Source organism: Ornithodoros turicata, chromosome 5, assembly GCF_037126465.1.
Source record: "Ornithodoros turicata isolate Travis chromosome 5, ASM3712646v1, whole genome shotgun sequence".
Lineage (NCBI taxonomy): Eukaryota > Metazoa > Arthropoda > Arachnida > Ixodida > Argasidae > Ornithodoros > Ornithodoros turicata.
The window spans coordinates 57,672,687-57,679,802 of NC_088205.1; positions in this window are offsets into that span (position 1 = coordinate 57,672,687).

Genomic DNA, 7,116 nt, shown 5'->3' on the forward strand with positions numbered 1-7,116 from the left:
GCACCATACTTTCTGCAGGGTCTATCCTGTTTAGAAGAGATGACAGAAGTCTGACACTTGACTCATCCACCCGGTCCTCAAAGTACCGTATCGCGTGCGGATGAGACTGTTTCCAACGGCAAATATTACGCTTGTCACCGGCTGTCAGGACTGAACGCCTTCTCTTGGAACGGCAAGATGTTTCCATCTCGGAGACTCACAACCGTTCGGCTGTAAACGCCTGAATTATTCTTTCAGGAAATGGTGAATCATGTTTGTGGAACGTAGCGACGTTGGGACATTGTATGTTTGACCTTGGCAGCATGTACTGAGGAACTTTCATTATCCTCCGGTCCATTGGCCGGTCCTCTGTACGTTCATAACGCCCGTTCGTATATCGAGGTCAGAATGGCTTGGCTACTTTGGGTCCGTTCCCTAATAATCCGTTCATAGTTCGGATATCGAGGGTTCGTAAAACGAGGTCAAAATACACGGAAAAAGTTTGGTTCCGTGTGGAGCCGTTCGTAAGTTGAGGGCATTCGTATATCGAGGATTCATAAAACGAGGTCCGACTGTATACCGTATCTCAGGGCGTCCCACTTGGACAAGGCGGAGCCGTGTCTTTAGCCCCACAATCCAACATGATCGGGTGATATGGTGACATTTTTCAATTTCTGCGCCAACCTATTCTGTCTAGAATCCTGGTTTCAGGGCTGGTATCGACGATTTTCGTGCTCATTGCTCCTGATTATAGCAACATGTAGTCAAAATGGGTACGTGTTCGCCACAACGCGAATACATAATTAGTAATTAGGAAGAGTGATATATCACACTATCGTTTAGAAATGAGTAGCGCCGCTTGTAATTGTGCTACTTTTTAGAGGAGTAGCGGGTAGCAGTAGTCCGTCACCTAAATTTGGTACTGGGCGCAGTTATTGCTTTATGTGAACGGTAAGACGTGTGTCCTTTCTCAGAGTCAAGTCGCTGATTTCGCTACTTTAGTTCAGTCTTTTCCGCCGCGTTAGTTTGCAGTGAAGTGATTGAAGTGATCGTCCTTCTTGCGAGCGAACAGAGGATCCCTCATGTAAACTTCAGAGTTCAGTTCAAGAAATTGGTTTCCATAAACTGATTTCAAATAAAACAGCATGGCGTGGCGAAAGTTCCTCACAGCAAAATGCCTGCAACACCACGCCGTCCCCTTGTCTACAAAATGAATTTTATCCTGGTTCTTGGAGCACCCGATTCTTGAATTTGAACTTGTTCTTGGCGATGAACGGCGCAATCGTGAATGACAGGGGGACGGCTCTTTCTCTTTCTTTTCTCTGGAAGGATGGGGAGGGGTAGAAGGGAGCATGGTACCTTGCAATTGCAAACAAGGAAACGGAGAGAAAGCAAACTGAACCCAACAGAGAAGTGTGTTTGAAAGACAAAAGAAGCGAAGAAGCTGACCCACAGCTACCTGTCGTGATGATGTACCCTGGCTCCATACTCCAAGGGCGAGATTTTGCACGCACCCCTGAACGCGGTGTCTGCCGCACTTCTCATGTCGCTTCTCGAATTGGAACGCTGGCGAAATTTGCCTCGAACCGTATCTTTATTTTCGAAAGTAGCATGAGGTAGACATGTTTCAGATGGAATTATGCCTCTGTGAAAGCTGCAACATTTACCTCAGTGGAGCGGACAACGTCACCACCGAGTTGTACGTAACACGTGAAGATCGATTACTCGTTTAGTGAATTTGACTTCAATCAGTCTTCTGCGAGCAAGTAATTTTTCTAGGTAAACTGAATATAATTTTGAGTGATCAGTTACACGACGAAGTGATTACTCCGTTTTGCATAGTCTAAAGTTCCGCCAAGAGCCTCTCTCCCGCCATTCCAGTGCGAATATATTTGCTTTGAGTGTATTTCTCGATGCTGTTTGATCATCCTTGCTCCGGCGTGACCTGGTTACTGTATAAGTGCTTAAATTCGCGGGCTCAATAATTCGCGAATTTGTGAGGAGCCAGGATCAGGCAATTATTCGCGGAACCTTAAATTCGCGGTACCGCGCTGCGTCCACCATGCATCTTAGGGGCCATCCACCTTGAACTTCCTGGAAGAAGCAAATAAAAGGTATCACAACTGGGTAACTCGTTCAATTTGTCTTCCTTTTGAGCACTTCTGACTGCAAGGGATGCGATTAGGGGGTCCTATTCGGCTCGTATCTGTGCCATTGCCCAATTGCCCTGTCTCCCGTCATTCCTGTCATCGCATCGAGCAGGTGCGATTGGCACTTGGTAGTGATGCGACAACTTTTCCAAAGGTCAATACGCGTGGCAGAGTGCATACGAGCTTGCTGGATGATCCAGACTTACAAGGAACCGGAATCACGGGAAGCTTACATCCGCGCGGGATTCGTACGTGAAGGCGGGACTACAGTCTCCAGTTGGCAGCGGCGAACTGAACACTTTGCGAGACAATGCAGTGTAACAGCGTAAGAAACTCCGTATACATAAGTTGCCTCAGAGTCCTGGGTTAAATTTCTTACATATTTCTTTCACGTATTTTTCTGTCATTCGTTCGAATATTTCGCGGGACTTTAAATTCGCGAAAAAAGGACGTTCGCGAATTTCGCGAAAAATAGGTCCTCGCGAAAATTACTACTTATACAGTATATCGTACACAACGACGTCGCGACGGGCACTGTTCTGATCACGTGGGCTGTAACGACGAAAGTAACGCGTTCCATCTTTATCTGGTAACGTACCACATTTCGAGTCCAGTTATTCGTAAAGGTAGACAATTTCTCACACAGTACAGGAATAATTTCAACAGAAAAGTAAGGGGGCCTAAAATAGGACTGAGATAATACCTATCAAACCTGCACCCCGCGGGGGACGTAATTGTCAGGGTAGAACAACAACAACACACACCAAAAATAATAATAGTAAACGCTCTTCTTTGCTATCTAAATTTAGCTCGAACAGTAATCCGGAAGCACGAACAGAAACACGAAATATGCGGGAAAGATGGCAGCAACGAAATATGTTGCTTTTGCGAGAGAGTGATTTTCTAGGTAGTCTGATTACAATCCCGAGTGATCGAATACACGACGAAATGGTGCGCATAACGTGACAAAGGCCGAACTTCGACCAAGAGCATCTGCTCCACCATTCCAGTGTGAATGCTCAGTGGTGTTTGCTTGCAGTGTGTGGGTAACTGGCTGATCTAAGCCAAACTGGCTCCATGCGGTTGGTCCGGTGCTCTTAACTCCTGACTTCAACACATATGAATAAAGAAATCACATGAGGACAACGTGCCCACACGTGCCAATGTGCAGCCCTGCAGTACTACAAAAGGACGATTGGCGACCAGCATAATGGAGAATAATGCAACTCCTCAGCACGAAATTCAGCCAAACGGACACAATATAACCGTACGATCAACAAAAATACACGCGGCAGGAACCTGCGTATACGGAATCACGCACGGGGCCAACGTTTCGTAAGTCAGGGAGGTCAGAGAACAGAGAACCGCTATGTGATCACGTGATCAGCACATAGGAACCCGTGCCATCTCTCGGCAACCTCTTGCAACGCGAAGCTGCCGCTGGTTTCAAACGCGTACGGCAGGTGGCGCTTGTCACCATATTTTCTGCATTTCTGTGTGCGATTTTGAACCACGCTAGTTTATTTATTATTCTTTCATTTGCGATAAAACTTTGGACATCACTCCTGCTGATAATTACCTGCCCGCTGATCATATTTTCAGCCGAGAATAAGTACAGAATAGCTTTTTATGGCAAGTGTAAAAGTAGCGTTTTTTTCTTAAATTTGATAGGCAATAATCAATTAATGACGCTTTACGCGAGAAAAAAAGTTCTTGACTATCCTTTGTATACTGTGCAACGTCACTTTGAAAAAAGATTGACAGCGCTATCTCTTTTCGTGTTCGCATCATCCTTGATTGAAAAACACCAAAAATGGAAGATATGGTCGTCCTTCTCGCTTTATAACGCCACAGCTGATCATCACATAAAAAAACGAGTTCTTGGCTTAGCTTGCACAAAGAACAAGCTTTCCAACGGTACCAACATATTTCACGTAAGTTGCCGAGAAGCCGTGTAACCTTTGAGTGAAAATGACACTTTTCGGGTGATGAGTGGGACCGTAGCCTTAATAACGTCGCACTTTTTATTTTAGAGTCAAATTTCACATCCGATCGCTGCAGAGAGCAACGCGAATCGTACTTGATCTACAAATTCCAATCTCTAATAAATGAGGAGTGCTATCAACTGTAAGAAGCATATCCGGATAACTTTTTTTCTGTATGTCCTCGGAGTGCCCGCTGCCTCTTTTCTTCTTTTCTTTACAGCTGGACAACTCTAAGAACACCCCGGACAACAGGTTTTCAACGAGCGCGACCCAAGGCTCTGACACGTAATCTCCCCGGCCGATGACCCAGGAACCTTCCGGAATCTTCCAGAACATGACTCACTGACGACTGCCTCGCAGTGGAATTGTACCAACTCTGACGACACTTTTGTAACCTTTTAAAAGACCTTGTACATAGATTTTCGTCTCAGTCCCGAAGAAGGCGGAGCTTCCGCCGAAACGTAGACTTCCCCAGACCCTTAGTTTAAATGCCAGCTTAATAAATAACTTCCCCCTACTCCCTACTTCAGTCTCTTGTGTCTTTTCTCCCCTATATATATATATATATAAATAATGCAGGGAAAAAAGCCATTAAAGAAACAAATAAATGATACTAGACGTGTTTGAAATTCAAACTCTGGTGTCTTTTCTCCCCTATCTATATTCAACATCCTGGTCGTTCGAACCTAAATTTTGTAGCGTATATATATATATCACATAACAAAGATATCACGATGTCAGGGGCCAGATCCGCGTGAAGAGAAGCGTGTCACTGGCCAGTGGCACGCTTGTGGACGACAGGGCACGTCCTCCTCCAGTCACGAGCGACGACTTTCCTTCTGGATGTTGGGATATCCTGGGCATAACGAGTTTCGTCCTACATAAATGTAGGGTGTGACTTTTTCGTGTAGGGATTATCTAACAATGAATAGACACTCAGATCGTGACTAATCTCCTACGGAAGCGCCTCTTAGGAACATTTAGCTGTAGAAGCTGGCGTAGCGAATCTTCTCGTGACCAGCTTACACCACAAGGGATAGTAGATTCATTAGCGAGGGCCATGGCTCTAAGGTAGTTATCTGCAACTTCCACAGATCGACTACACTAAGAGAATTTCCCTGCAGCAAAAATTGAAGGCTAGAAAGCCGTGTATGGGCAAATAAATAAATGAATAACAACTGAAGGAAAAAGTTCGTAAACAAGTATGAGTAAACGGGATACGTACAGTCATATCCATGATTACCCTGGGCAGCGATAGCATCAGCATCCGCTGCCTCATTTCCTGCACTGTGTCCAGGACCTCATTGGAAGATAATATCAAGCCTTTATATTGTGACGATGAAGTGGGGAGGTGTTCCACTCTAGGAGTGGAACGCTACCCCATAGTTAGGGGGTCTAATATGGGGGCTCTCAAGAGTTTTAGCTAAAGGCGACGTACAGTTCATTGAATATGACGTAAAACAGACAACGCGTCAATTAAAGCATTTCAATCACGGCGTACCGGGAGGGAGGAGAGGTATATGTTTAATGCTGATGAAAAAGAAAAAAACAAGCAAGAAGGGAAAGGTTAGCCATGATGTAGGTTTGCTATTCCCTAGAGCAAAACAAAAAGGAAGATGAAGCGGACACTAGTGCAAATTAGCAGTTTTCGCTTTCGCATTGGAAATGAACGCCGTTTTGCAGCACCTGTATGTGTAGTGGATCAAAGTAAAAGAAATGTATGCTTGCCTTTACGTGCTTCCTTAAATTTCAGTATGAAATGCTGCAGGCACCCAGCCATTTTGTTTTCGGACTGCAAAGCACAAAAATTATAAATTAGTACCGCTTTTTGCCTCCTCCACCTTGAACATATCGTCTAACGCAGGTCAGGGACCGGAGACGCTATGGTAGACTCATCCACCTTGACGAAGTGAGTGAGTCTCTTGACTCGAGAACTCGCTCTTGTAACAACAAGTGGTCGCGAGTTAAAAAAAAATGTCAGCAAGGAAAACCGAGATTGTGAGCAGGCTTGGGGCAGGGTTTTACGACGTAGTTTATTACATGAAGTGAGAGTAGGAAGTCACTGAAAAGGTTAGGCACATGCAGGATTCGAACCCACATCTTCTGGATTCCTGGTCCAGGGCTCTACCAATTGCTACCAAGCTAGCACTTCTTTTTCACACAACGTTTTATTGAGCCATGTGGTCACAAACACTAAACACATTTCAATAGAGAATACGCATGAGTAGTATAAGGCCTTGGTCAGTAGACGCCCTTCACCATCAGGGCTGCGCCACCGTCGCGTCTGGGCCGACTTCTTTCGCGATTTTTTAACGCGTGCGGTGGGTTGCGCGTGGACTGTGCAGCCGGCAACCCCGCTAAGAAGTGCTACCGTCGTGCATTTTTCTGTCTGGGCAGACGTCTGGCCATTTTTTCGCTAGGGCCGACTTCGTGAATTGTTTCAGTGCGCGGAGGGGGCGCGTGGGCGGTTTACATGCAAGTATAGACATGCACGTTAGCAACGCCGCCAAGCGGTGCCACCGTGGCACCTCGGCCGACTTCATTCGCGATTTTTCTGCCTGGGCAGACTTCACTCGCGAATTTTTCAGCCACAACAGCTGTGAGGTGGGTGGTTTACATGCAACTATAGACATGCAAAGGACACTCATACACAAAAGTACAAGTGGAAATACATTTATTAATGCTAATAGTGCTGGGATTTGTAGTGCCAATCTGTGAAGGGAAAAAATCCAGCTAAAAACCTTCACAACCTGAAACAGAAGAAACACGAGACAATACAATTCACACAATAAAAAATATACTTACTCATTACCGGTATGATGCATAGCATTGAAGAGGTATCACACAGAAAGAATCAAACACAATATTTTGTATTATTGGTAATCATACACACATACAGTTTTACAGATTTCAATGAATCTGTATCACAGGTCGCGACTTTTAATCAAGATTACACGACTTAATCACTATGATAACAATCAAAATTACAAGTTCTCGTATAA